The sequence below is a fragment of the Gekko japonicus genome, unplaced genomic scaffold, assembly GCF_001447785.1.
Source record: "Gekko japonicus isolate JY-2015 unplaced genomic scaffold, Gekko_japonicus_V1.1 scaffold181, whole genome shotgun sequence".
NCBI lineage: Eukaryota > Metazoa > Chordata > Lepidosauria > Squamata > Gekkonidae > Gekko > Gekko japonicus.
This window is the reverse complement of record NW_015171507.1, coordinates 1,081,295-1,094,762: the sequence shown is the minus strand read 5'-3', so window position 1 is coordinate 1,094,762 and position 13,468 is coordinate 1,081,295. Positions and strand designations below refer to the sequence as shown.

The window sequence follows — 13,468 nt, the reverse complement described above, 5'->3', positions numbered from 1 at the left end:
GGCACCTAATAAATGTTTTAAATAAGTAGATACATCTGCCACAGCTGGCCGTGGCTGTCCAAGATGTCTGGCAAAGCATCTTCTCTGGTCATGCTGTCCCAAGGTTCTTATAACGGGAGGTGGCGTGGCACTTTCTCCTGGGAAGGGATCTCTCTAGCCACTGAAGAAGAAGAAGAGAAGAGATTGGATATATACCCCACCCTTCACTACCCAAAGGAATCTCAGTGCGGCTTATAATCTCCCTTCCCTTCCCCTCCCCACAACAGACACCCTGTGAGGTAGGTGGGGGCTGAGAGAGGTCTCTTGAGAACTGCCCTTGCCAGAACAGCTCTGATAGAACGACGGCTTGCCCAAGGTCATCCAGCCAGGTGCAAGTGGAGGAGTGGGGAATCAAACCCAGTTCTCCCAGATTAGACTCCGCGCATTCAACCACTACACCAAACCGGCTCTCAGCTGTGGCCACAGGGCAGTTCTGCCATGCTCTTGTGAAGCTCTCCTTCATTTCTGTGGGTTTTGTGTAGGAGATCTTGCCCGTGTTTTGGGGGGAGGGAGAGATGCCAGTAGAATTTTCCGCCCGTGTTTCGAGCCCGCCGGGAAAGAGAGGTTTTGTGAGCTTGTTTTCTAAGACTCGCTGCCCAAACATATCTGATTGGGAAACGGCACCATGTAAGGGTGCAGAACGGTCTCCATTTAATGTCACAGCCTTGCAGCAGGAAGGGGAGAGGTGGAGGGAGGGAGAGCAGAAGTGTCACTGAGATGTTTGGAAAGGCACGCTGTTAAGACTGGGGGGGAATCGTAAAATTTCATGGCCCGAGGAAACTTGGAGTGTGTTCAAGGGGTGATGGAACGGCTCGCTCTGCTTTATGATTTCTACTTCTACCTGTTAAGGGACGAAAGATATATTTAAGAGCCGCTTAGTACCTCATTTGCGGTGCCTTTGTGTGCTGTGGGCTTGCTTGGGTGGGGAGCTTGAGAGCTGGGATGGATTCGAGCCCGCCGGGAAAGAGAGGTTTTGTGAGCTTGTTTTCTAAGACTCGCTGCCCAAACATATCTGATTGGGAAACGGCACCATGTAAGGGTGCAGAACGGTCTCCATTTAATGTCACAGCCTTGCAGCAGGAAGGGGAGAGGTGGAGGGAGGGAGAGCAGAAGTGTCACTGAGATGTTTGGAAAGGCACGCTGTTAAGACTGGGGGGGAATCGTAAAATTTCATGGCCCGAGGAAACTTGGAGTGTGTTCAAGGGGTGATGAAACGGCTCGCTCTGCTTTACGATTTCTATTTCTACCTGTTAAGGAACGAAAGATATATTTAAGAGCCACTTAGTACCTCATTTGCGGTGTCTTTGTGTGCTGTGGGCTTGCTTGGGTGGGGAGCTTGAGAGCTGGGATGGATCCCCCCTTCCTTGCTTTCGCCCCACCCCCACCTCCCCGCCTTGCTTGTGGCCAGTGTTTTCTCTAAGCTGAGTTAGTGTGAGCGAGCTCAGTTTTTTAGCCTCCGGCTCACACATTTCTGTCTTCGCTCAGGAAGGAGGGCTCCAGAGCAAACTCATTTCTGCAGGAGCCAAATCGCTCGCTCACAACTTTAATGCCAGTAGCTCACAAAGTAGACGTTTTGCTCACAAGACTCCCCACCTTAGAGGGAGCCTTGCTTGTGACCCTGTCATATTAACTGACGGCTCAGTGGTCAGCCATGTGGTGGCTTCCCTTAATCACATTAAGGGCTGCTTTAAAGGTAAAGGTTCCCTTGCTCGAAAGCCAGTCGAATCCGACTCTAGGGTTGCGGTGCTCATCTCCGTTTCAAAGCCGAAGAGCCAGCGCTGTCCGAAGACGTTTCCGTGGTCATGTGGCCGGCATGACTAAGCACCAAGGCGCACGGAACGCTGTTACCTTCCCACCGAAGTGGTACCTGTTTATCTACTTGCAATTTCTTGCTTTCGAACTGCTAGGTTGGCAGGAGCTGGAACTAGAGATGGGAGCTCACTCCGTCATGCGGCACACTCGGGTCTCGAACTGCTGAACTACTGACCTTCCACAGCCTGCAGTTTATGTAAAGGGCTGCTTTACATAAATGGAAAAGGGTGCCTAGCTGAGCACATAATATTAGTTTCAGGTGGGCAGCTGCGTTGGCCCGCTGCAGAGGAACCAGGCTTGAGTCCAGAAATATCCTAAAGACCGACGAGACTTCCAGAGTTTGAAGCTGTGAGGAGTCAAAGCTCCCTTGGTCCAGATACCCAATGAAGGGAGCTTTAAAGCCTCAAAACCCTGGAAACGTCCTTGGTCTCGAAGGCGCTGCTGGACTTGAGTCCTGTTAGCACAGGACTTAGACATCCCTGCTGTGCAAGGAAGACGTCTCACTTGACCGGTCACAGGATCTGGGGCAGGACCTTACAGGTCAAGGTCGTGTTCAACCGAGAAAAGGTACCCTGAGTTGGGTATGCTGACGCCACAGAGGAAGGGAATGACGCAAGACCTGCGACTGTGATTGGCAGGCGGCATGACATGCCTGGATCAGTCGGGTGGGAAGCGCTGGCAGGTCACAGCCAACTTCTGGCGGCCCCCCTGGGTTTTCAAGGCAGGAGATGAACAGAGGCGGTCTGCCGTCGCCTGCCCCTGCAGCGATCCTGGACTTTACTGGTGGTCTCCCATCCCAAGTACTAACCAGGGCAGACCCTACTTAGCTTCTGAGATCTAACGAGATCAGGCTAGCCTGGGCTGTCCAGGTCAGGGCAGGCCACATATAAATCGTGTGTACCTGTGCTTAAGGCATGTCTGAGTAGCACAGCAGTAAGCCATCTCCTGCTGGATAAACTCTGTACAAGGACCCAACGCTCTTTTCTTCAGGGAGGGACTGTTGCTCAGCGGCAGAGTGCCTCTTTTGCACGTGGAAGGGGTCCCTGACGCTTCCAGACAAAGCGTCTCTGATGGTTGGTGTTCAGAAAGACCTTTCTCAACCTGGGAGCCTGGAGCAGGGGATCCCCAACGGGTAGCTCGCAAGCACCCAGTGTAGCTCACCAGCTGCTGTAGAATCGCTTGTGCAGTTCTCTCAGAAGGCCCACAAAGAGGTCGTGAAAAACTCTGCTCTGATATTTTTTGGGGAGCTTTTATTTCATAGGATTTTTCTCTGGTCTGCTTAGTGGGTGCTTTTCTTACTCTGTTTTTGTGTTGATTGATTTAGAACATAAGAACATAAGAGGAGCCAATGTTGGATCAAACCAATGGCCCATCCAGTCCAACACTCTGTCACACAGTGGCCAAAAATGCCAGGTGCCATCAGGAGATCCAGCAGGGGGGCCAGGACTTTGATTGATTAATCGATTTGATTTGATTCATACCCCACCCTCCCCGCCAGGGCAGGCTCAGGGCGGCTTACATAAAATCCAACAAATAAAACAACAATTATAAATGTAGCCATAAAAACAAGACTTTTAAAGTACTAGTTACCAGCTTATACAGTGATGGCGAGGTAGTAATAGCTGAGATGTGAAGGCCCGGAAAAAAACCGGAAAAATGGTATCAGATTGATCTAATTTCTCTGCACTGAGGACAAGCAGGTCCTAGGTTACAAACTGAACTCTCCAATGCAAGAACAAGATGAATTTCTTCCTTTAGGAGGTGCGATTGTCAGAAGAAAATAAAAAAGTTTCAGTTTTGTTTTTGCACGTGGGTGAGTATTCTGTTTGTAATAATTGTTTGGAGACACTATATTTTTAATATGCTAGTTGTGAAATGTCCATAGTCATAAGTTCCTAAAAAAGATGACTTTCAATCTAGAAAAGACAAAAGAAATGCTAATATAGCATTTTTTTCAATTTTTCCAAAAATTTCCATTTCCTCCCGAAAAAACCTGGGAAAAAACGGGTTTTTTTTCCAAGCTTCAAAATTTCCGGAAATTTTGCATCTCTAGTAATAGCAGCAGACATACTAAAAAATATAGTCAGCAGTTGCAGTTATTACAGTTTGTTGATGGTGGCATTGGGCACAGGGTCTTAGTTGTTAGGTGCAGCTCCTTAATTAAAGGCCTGGTGGAAGAGCTCCGTCTTACAGGCCCTGCGGAACTGTAAATGGTCTTGGTAACACACTGCTGGGGGTGGGTGGAGGAGGTCAGGATATTTTTAAGTACTTAGAAATAGAAGAAACAGGTTGGCGATCCCTGAGGGTCCCTGCTAGTCAACGGACAGTCTTGAGCTAGAGGTACCAGTATATGAACATATGGAGCTGCCTTGTGCTGAATCAGACCTCTGGTCCATCAACTTCAGTATTGTCTACTCAGGCGGGCAGCAGCTCTGCAGGGTCTCAGGCTGAGATCATTTGCATCACCTACTGCCAGATCTTTTAACTGGAGATGCTGGGGATTGAACCTGGGACCTTCTGCGTGCCAAGCGGATGCTCTACCACAGCCCCTCCTCCTACCAGTGGTATCAGGCAGCTTTGCCTGTCTGTGCCACCCCAGTGTCAGTGCTGATTCTCGTGGTGTCCTGGATCCGATCTACAATAAAACATTAAATGGCTGAGGCTCTTTATACGCTCAGCACCAGCTTCTGTCTCTTGAACCAATCTGTTAAATTGGCTGGGAGCAGCCTCTTAATTATTCCTGCATAGAATGAGGGTGTTCTGAGCGGCCATTCGTGGAAGTTAGCCACACAGCTGTGGAAACCCTTTCTCCCGGGAGACTCTCTAGAAGCCCATCCTGAGCACTTTTCCGGAAGCACCGTAAGACTTCCTCGTCCAACCTTCTGTTGGGTCACTGGGATTTAATGTTATATATAGATGTTGTAAATGGGTACCAATCCAAATGCTCTTCCTTGGCCTTCCATCATTTAAAGGCTAACTTCTGTAAGGTTTCCCTGCCCATAAGCAGAAAAGCATGTGGATATTTACAAGTATATAATATTTTCTGTTTAGTGGGTGTTTACTTCATTCTGTTGTAGGTGCTAGCAATGCTCCCTCTAAGCTGTGGAGCCATGTGAGCAAAAAAATCTACTTTGTGAGCTATTGGTATTCAAGTTGCGAACGGGCGATTTGGCTCCTGCAGAAATGAGTTTGCTCTGTTTGGGGTAGTGGTTAAGCGTGCAGACTCTAATCTGGGAGAACCGGGTTTGATTCCCCACTCCTCCACTTGCACCTGGCTGGATGACCTTGGGCAAGCTGTAGCTCTGATAACGGCTGTCCTTGAAAAAGAGCAGTTTCTGTCAGAGCTCTCTCAGCCCCACCTACCTCACAGGGTGTCTGTTGTGGGGAGGGGAAGGGAAAAGAGTTTGTAAGCCGCTCTGAGACTCCTTGGGGTAGTGAAAGGCAGGATGTAAATCCAATCCCTTCTTCTTCTTCTCTGGAGCCCTCCTTCCTGAGCGAAGACAGAAATGTGTGAGCTGGAGGCTAAAAAACTGAGCTAGCTCACACTAACTCAGCTTAGAGGGAACACTGGGTGCTAGTGGAATTCCCCCCCACCTGCCCCCGTGTTCTCACCCACCCAGATTCCTTGGATTGTGTCAGGTTACAAATTTGCTTGAATGCACAACAGAAAGAGCTGGCAACTGGGGTCAGATCCAGACTCGCTTTCAGTTGCCTGTCCAATCTATCAAATCTTATTCCATCCTTCCTCTAAAGATTTCGTAGTGGCTCCTGCTCCGTTTTATCCTCAAAACAACCCTGAGAGGTAGATTAGGCAGAGAGAGAGCACGCCAGGCCGAAGGTTGCCCAGTGACCGTGGTGAGGGGGAGGGCCGTAGCTCAGAGGCAGAGGATATTTTGGCATTTCAGCTCCCAGCATCTCCAGCTAAAAGGAACGGGAAGCAGGTGATATGAAAGACCTCCGCCTGAGACCCTGGAGGATTGCTGCCAGTCTGAATCGACAGAGCCAGTTTGGTGTAGTGGTTAAGTGTGCAGAGTCTAATCTGGGAGAACCGGGTTTGATTCCCCACTCCTCCACTTGCACCTGCTGATGTGACCTTGGGTCAGTCACAAGCTCTGGCACAGCTGTCCTTGACAAAGAGCAGTTTGTGTCAGAGTTCTCTCAGCCCCGCCTACCTCACAGGGTGTCTGTTGTGGGGAGGGGAAGGGAAAGGAGTTTGTCAGCCGCTCTGAGACTCCAAGTGAAGGGCGGGGCATAAATCCAATCTCTTCTTCTCTTCTCTTCACTCGCTAGACCAATGATCTGATCCGGTATAGGGCAACTTTGTATACGGTCATATGTGGTGAAAAAGAAGAGTTGGTTTTTATACCCCGCCCTTCACTACCCGAAGGAGTCTCAGAGCGGCTTACGATCACCTTCCCTTCCCCTCCCCACCACAGACACCCTGTGAGGGGGGTGGGGCTGAAGAGAGCTCTGAGAGAACTGTGACTGGCCCAAGGTCACCCAGCTAGCTTCACATGGAGGAGGAGGAGCAGCAGGGAATCAAGCCCGGTTCTCCCAGATTAGAGTCCGTCGCTCTTAACCACGACACCGACTGTCACGTATGGGTTAACGTGGAGTGGCCCCAATGGTATGCGGGACCATAGGGTTCAATAACAGGCCATGTTAGAGTAGTCAAAGTTGAAACGCTGGCCTAGCACCCCTCCCTCATCTCTCAAAGTGGTGGTCCCTCAGGAAGACAAGTTGCTAACCAGGGACATGCAGGGAAGGAATAAAAACAACGTCTTGGGACTCATTTCGTGGCTGAAGCGAGCCTCCGGTGTATTTAGACAGAGGGTTATTTTGACCCAGGAACTGAGTCTGTGTTTGTGTGTTTCATCTTGGCTGGGGGGGCAGAGTTCTGGCAACTAAAAACATAAAAGTCTGGCTCCCTGCCTTCCCACTCCACTTCTTAGTGTTTCCCTGTGTATTTCTGGAGAATTGTCGTGACAAAGGGTTAAGGCCTTGTGCGTGGGCTCCACTACGTTTGGCAAAATGGGGATGGGGACAAGGCGAGGCCTCCGTCACACTCTCGAGGCCCTCGAAATGTGGTGGTGGGGGGGATGGAAAGCAGCCGCAGGGCTGAGCTTGGCATCCAGCTAGATTAATCACACACGCCAGAGCCGAGTGCTCCCGGTGACTAGGCCTGCGGTTTTATAGCTCATGACTCATCGGCTCGACTCAGAGCGGCCGTGTTATTCCAGTAGATTGCAAAATCATAACAGGAATGTCGTGGCCGGTTTACGGCTCAACTATGCAAATCGCCAGGAAGCCATTTGAGCCGGAGAGCGTCAGGAACGCCGAGCTGGGATGGCAGAGCTCTGAAAAGGCACCAGGGGCAGCCGGAGAAGGTGACTGGGGGGCTTTCCGGGCCAGCGGGGCTGGGGGGCTTGAGGGCTTTGCCAAGCCGTGGTCCGCTCTGTGAGGGGAAGGCGGACCCCATCGGCGGCTCGGGACAGATTCGGTTAGGCCTCGCCGCGACTGAGCTTTTGGCAGGAACTTCCCACAAAGGCAGGGAAGTTTTCTGTCCCTGGAGCCAAGTGGGTGTACTTCTGACATATGCCGCTTGGCGCCACAGGGCTGGGTTTCTCAGCCGGGGCACTTGTCTGTTTTAGCGGGGCTTTTGAGCGTCTCGTTTTGTCGGGTCCATGTATCTCGGAGTCGGGAAAACATGAAAGGCAGAACCTCCTCCCCTCCTCCCAGCTCTCCTTCTGGGAATCGGCCTCCTTGTCCACGCTGGCCGTGCACAGCCAGGTCTTAAAGAGGGACGAGGCCGCTCCGATGTTCATTCTCCTGAAAACTGTCTGGGCCAACGGCGAGAGTGTCGCAACCACCCGTGCAGCGTGTTTATATGTGAGAGCGTGCTATTTTCCAGATAAGCTATTTGCTGGGTGGTGTTTCCCTGGTGATTGATGTGTGCGTTTGTGTGTGTGGTGTGTGAGTGTGCGCACAGACAAGGGAACTAAATGGTGCCCGCTCAGGGGCTGTTTTCTCGGGGGAGGGAAGTGTTGGCAGCCTGCGCTGATCAGGATGCAACTGGAAAGCGGGACAAAGGTGAGCAGCTGTTCATAATTAATGTGCCGAGGGAAGGAGGCCTGCGCATGAGCCCCCAGCCTCTTGTGGCAGCCAACCAGCCCCACTCCACCCCCGGGCTCAGAAGGGGCCGCTTTGCACAGTGTCGTTTGAGGGTGGGGGAGCTGAAGCTGCACCTGTTGACATGAGCAGAATTTGGGAGGGAGCCCAGGGATGAGTCTACTTTTATATCAGAGGCGCAGATCACAGGGAAACCTGGGAAACGTAGTTTTGGGGAGGGTCTCCCTGTTGGAGATTTGGAGAACTGCAGGTTTCGAGTTCAACAGGTTGCAGGTTTGCATTCCGGACCTGTTGCTTTCAGGCATCCCAGTCCACATGTCAAATGAAAATTACAAGGGCAGATTTGTGAGGCACTATTAGGACAGGCAGGTGGAACCTCCGTGCTCAGAGGCATTGTATCTTTAAATATGACGCCTTGGGGCAAAAAAAAATAAAAATAGGGGACGGCTGTCATTTTCATGCGGCTGAACTTCCTGGAAAGATCTGGCTGCCAATATGGGGGCGGGGGGGGGCAGATTGAAAAACATTTGTCCCCACGAGCAGCACCAGTGACGTTGACCCCTCCCGGAATACTAGGGTAGGTGGACCTTTGGCCTGATCCAGTAGACTGTTTGTTATGACCTTTCTTATACTTCTCTTGCATTTATATAGAGCTTCTAACTTGCAAAGCTTTTCGCAGATTTTATTGTTGTGTATCCTCACAACACTCCTGTGAGGTTGGTCACCCTTGTTCCCATTTCACAGATGGCCTCAGACCTTCCGTTCTTAGATCCAAGCAGAGCTGAGCTGGCCACCAGCCTACACAGCACAGGAAGGGGGGTCAAGGGCAAAGCTTGTATGGAGAAATACTGTCTGAAAACAGCATATCGTTCAGTGCCTCCTGTTTGTGGAGTGCCAGCTTGGAGCTAAAGTGCAAAATGTTCTTGCATTGCAGCTTTAAAACAAGGGAATCCTGGGAAACGGTCTGAGAACTCCCCCTAGGAGACCTGGGGAACTGCAGGTTTAAGGATTATTTACTTCATTTGGACCGTGCTTTCTCTCCCAATGGGGACCCAAAGTGGTGTACACCATTCTCCTCCCCTCACAACAACCCTGTGAGGTAGGTTAGACTGAGACTGTTTGACTGGCCCAAGGTCACCCAGTGAGCTTCCATGGCACGAGTGGGCATTCGAACCCTGGTCTCCCAGATACTAGTCCAACATTCTTAACCACTGTACCACACTGGCTTTATCTGGAGATGCAATGGGGGCTCTTTGCAATGCACTGGATACATGACTACAAACCAAGATCCACTATGGAGATGCATGATTTGAATCCAGAACTGTTATACACATGAAACCGCCTTATACTGAATCAGACCCTTGGTCCATCAAAGTCAATATTATTCACTCAGACTGGCAGCGGCTCTCCAGGGTCTCAGGCAGAGGTCTTTCACATCACCTACTGCCTGGTCCTTTTAACTGGAGATGCCATTAATTGAAGCTGGGACCTTCTGCATGCCAAGCAGATGAAGAGTTGATGGACCTCCATTTATGTTTGCAGCTAGGTGAGGCTTCTAGATCACTGCCTGTGATAGCGTCGTCAACAAGACCCCCCACCTTTTCCATGTGCTACCTGCTCCGGAAGGTGGTGGTACTATAACTTGAAAGACATTAGGCAAAGCCAAGTATTGCCAGATGGACATCAAAATAAACCAAGCCTCCGCAAGGATTTTTCATTACTTTGGCCTCGTTCACTCACGCAGAAGAACAAGACGGGAATGAGACGGCAGATTGCCTTGGTGATAGAGTGAAGGGCACTGCTTCAGTCAGTGGGTGGAGGACCACATTGGAAAAACTCTATTGAAAACAAGCACAGCAGAGAACGGGAGGGGTAGAACCGTATTTATTTTATTTGCTTTCTTCATTTATACCCCACCTGTCTCTTCAGTAGGACCCTAAATGGCTGACACTATTGTGGTTAGTAGTTAGGAGTGCGGACTCTACTCTGGGAGAACCAGGTTTGATTCCCCACCCCTCCACATGCAGCTGCTGGTGTGGCCTTGGGTCAGTCATAAGTTCTCTCAGAGCTGTTCTCTCAAGGGCAGTCCTCAAAAGAGCTCTCTCAGCCCCACCTACCGCACAGGGTGTCTGTTGTGGGGAGGGGAAGGGAAAGGAGATTAGAAGTCGCTCTGAGACTCTGTCGGGTAGTGAAGGGCGGGGTATAAATCCAATCTCTTCTTCCTCCTCCTCCTCCTTTTTATCCTCATAACAACCCTGTGAGGTAGGTTAGACTGGCAGCACGTGACTGGCCTAAGGGTGCACCAAGTTCCTGTGGCAGGGTGTGGGGTTCGAACCTGGGCCTCCCAAATCCTAGTCCGACACTGTAACCACTATACCACGCTGTCTTCCCCAGCCTTTCTCCCTACTGTGCTACTTTTCCGTTTGCATTGACCTTTTTTTTAATGTGAAGGAAGATTCAAAGCAGGGATTTGCTACCTGGAGTTGGAAACGGGGGCAGGTCACCTCTGGGTTCTGCCACCTTATTCCACTGCATGTAAGAACGAGGCCAAGCTAGGGGTGCCAGCCTCCAGGTGGGACCTGGGGATCCCCCGGAATTACAGCTCATCTCCAGACTACAGAGATTAATTCCCTTGTAGAAAATGGATATGTTGTAGGATGGACTCTCTGACATTGTATCCTGCTGATATCCCTGTCCTCCCCAGGCTCCACCCCCAAATCTCCTGGAGCTGGCACCCATACCCCCACCCCCATCGGTGGCCAGAGAGGCTCTAGCATCTCTAGGCCAAGCAGATCTAACCATTATATAGAATGACGTGACTGAATTCTGCATAGGTAGACAGCAGGTAAAGGTAGTTAACAGCAACAACAAAAACTGGTCCAAGTCAGAAAGCTCCCTACGTTTTACGATGAGTGCTTCATGCTAAATCCTCATATCAGATACGCTAGCTTACTATCTGATGGGAGTAGAAAAAGGCAGCAGAAATTCTCCTGCCCACAGAAGTTGTGAGGAAACATTGAAAGCAACGGGAAAAGAGGAAGACCCGACAGGGGATGGACTCCATCAAGGAAGCCGCGGCCCTCCACCTGCAAGCACTGAGCAAGGCTGTTGACGACGGGACACTTTGGAGGACAACAATTCATAGGGTTGCCAGAAGTCGGCAGCGACTCGGCAGCACTTAAGACACACGCAGATAGATGGACGCGCAAGTAGCCCAGTCCATAATGCTATCTCCACCTCCGGTGTGATACGAAGATTAACTCGTTTGGGTAAAGATAAGGCAGCAACCTTTTGGCATGCTTTGTTTGAGAGTAAATGGCGTTGGAATCAGTGGGACTTGCTCCTGAGTCAACGTGCACAGGATTGGGCTGCACCTGAGGCCAACGTTTCTGAGAGCCACGGGATTTAAAAACCTGTTCTCGGCAGCTGCCGGCTTTTTTTACCTGAGCCAGTCACAGGCGACGCAGATCACTTGCCTCCAAACTGCCCGTGCTTGTCTTGCTTTCCAGGGGGAATCGCCGAGTTCATGGCAACCTGAAGAGAATGCGTGCGTGCGTGTGTTCCTAGCCACGTCCAGGGGCATGCCGGCTGCACATTGCTTTTCATTTAGAATGACGCAGGCGGTGGAGTCTGATGTTGCAGTCAGATGTGGTTGTACAGACGTCTTCCCCCTCCCGTTGTTGCTTTTTTGTTGCCGCATGTTGCTGTTGGGAGCCTTCTCATTTTGCCCATTTTTGTCGCGGCCTTTCCTATTTTGTCCCATTTATAAGCAGTTGGGTCAGAAATAGCACAGAAAATTGGGTAAGCGGGGGGAAATCGCTGCCAGGAAAAGGCACAGAATTGAAGGTCCGCCGGGTTTGATTCTCACAAAGATGCAAAATGGAAATGGGGATTTCCCCCCCCCCCCGAAGGAAGGAGTAAAGATGAGAAGCTTGAAATCACCCCTCCTACTGGGCCTTCAATGGTGTTTGGAGTAATGATGGGATAGGATCTGGAGTTCAAATCCTGACACTGCCATGATGCCCCAAGGGTGACCTTAGGCCAGACTGGCTCTGTAAGCAAACACTGCCGCATGAGTAAGAGTATCTCTAAAGAAGTCTCCGAACAGTATCTGAAGAAGTGATCAGTGACTCATGAAAGGTCCTACCCTACCACAAATTTTGTTAGTCTTTAAGGGTCTCCCGGTCTCTTTTTTTCTACTGCCTCATGAGGTTGTTGTGAGGATAAAATGCGGAAAGGAGGATCACGTGTGCTGCCTTGAGCTCCTTGGAGGGAGGATGAGATTAAAATGTGATACGTAGGCCTTGTAAGGGTTAGCATTTTCTTCCGGGTTTGTTCAAAGAGGCAAAGCAAAAGCCCGGCTCCCCAGCCTGGTTTGCCCGAACAGGTGATTGAACGTTACCTCCCTCAAACCTGGATGTGTACCTTTAACTCCCCTGTTCTGCTCTAAATCCTCGAGGAGGAAGGGCCGTGCATGCCACTCTCAGCTCCCAGGAGAGGATAAAAACATGACAGGAGAGCTGGGATGCAAAGATGAAATGTTGCGGTGGCTACAAGGAATCCCATGGCTGCCGGCACCATTTTAGAAGCCGTTGTAGTTCTTTAAAAATTGCTGTGTGGCCCCGATCTGGATTGGGCATGTGGCAGCTTGCCTTTAGTTTGGCTCTTATTTTTTGTCCTGGATGGGTTTCCAGTGGATAGGGTTGCCAGATCCAGGTTAAGAAACTCCTAGAGATTTGGGGATGGGGAAGGACCTCAGTGGAGTATAATGCCAAAGAGTTCATTGTCCAAAGCCTCCCATTTTCTCCAAGGGAACTGATCTCTGTCGTCTGGAAATGATCTGTAACTCCAGGGGATCTCCGGGCCCACAGTAAATCCTAACAGGACCCTCTTTTAATAACTTTAATAGACTGTTTTTAACGTGTTGCTTCCTACCATAATCTTTTATTGATGCCAGTCAATTATCTCATGTTTCAGATGGCCTCTTCCTTAATTAGCCTGTTACTTTATTACATTTTTGGTTCAGGTGGGTAGCTATGTTGGTCTGAAGCAACAGATCAAAGTTTGAGCCCAGTGGCACCTTTAAGACCAACAGAATACATGCACACAAAAGCTTATACCCAGAATTAAACTTTGTGGGTCTTAAAGGTGCCTCTGGACTCAAACTTTGTTTTATTGCATTTTTGTTTTATTTCCCCGGCCTGTGAGAGTGACTGGAACCTCTCAGCTCTCCCATCATCTGCTAAAACTTCCGAAGTGGTTCAAGTCCCCACAAATCTCACCTGATTTATTGTACAAGGCCTCTCTATGATCAGCACTTCCCTCTTTCCCCCTCCTCTTTCTGTAACTTTCTGTAAAAATGAGGAAAATAATTTCCTTTCTTTCTATTCTATCTTAGGAAGCGAGCTCTGACTTAGGAAAGCTCACACTGGATTAAAAATTAGTCTTCATGGGCCCCGGTCACACGGGAGGTTTTGGGCCAGAAGAG

At 50.1% G+C, this 13,468-nt stretch overlaps 1 protein-coding gene across 1 annotated transcript in view; it reads left to right on the top strand.

Annotated features, from left to right (window-relative positions):
• Positions 1-13,468, top strand: part of NCOR2 (nuclear receptor corepressor 2) — a 332,048-nt gene that overhangs the window by 143,759 nt on the left and 174,821 nt on the right. The gene's annotated exons all lie outside the window — the stretch shown is intronic.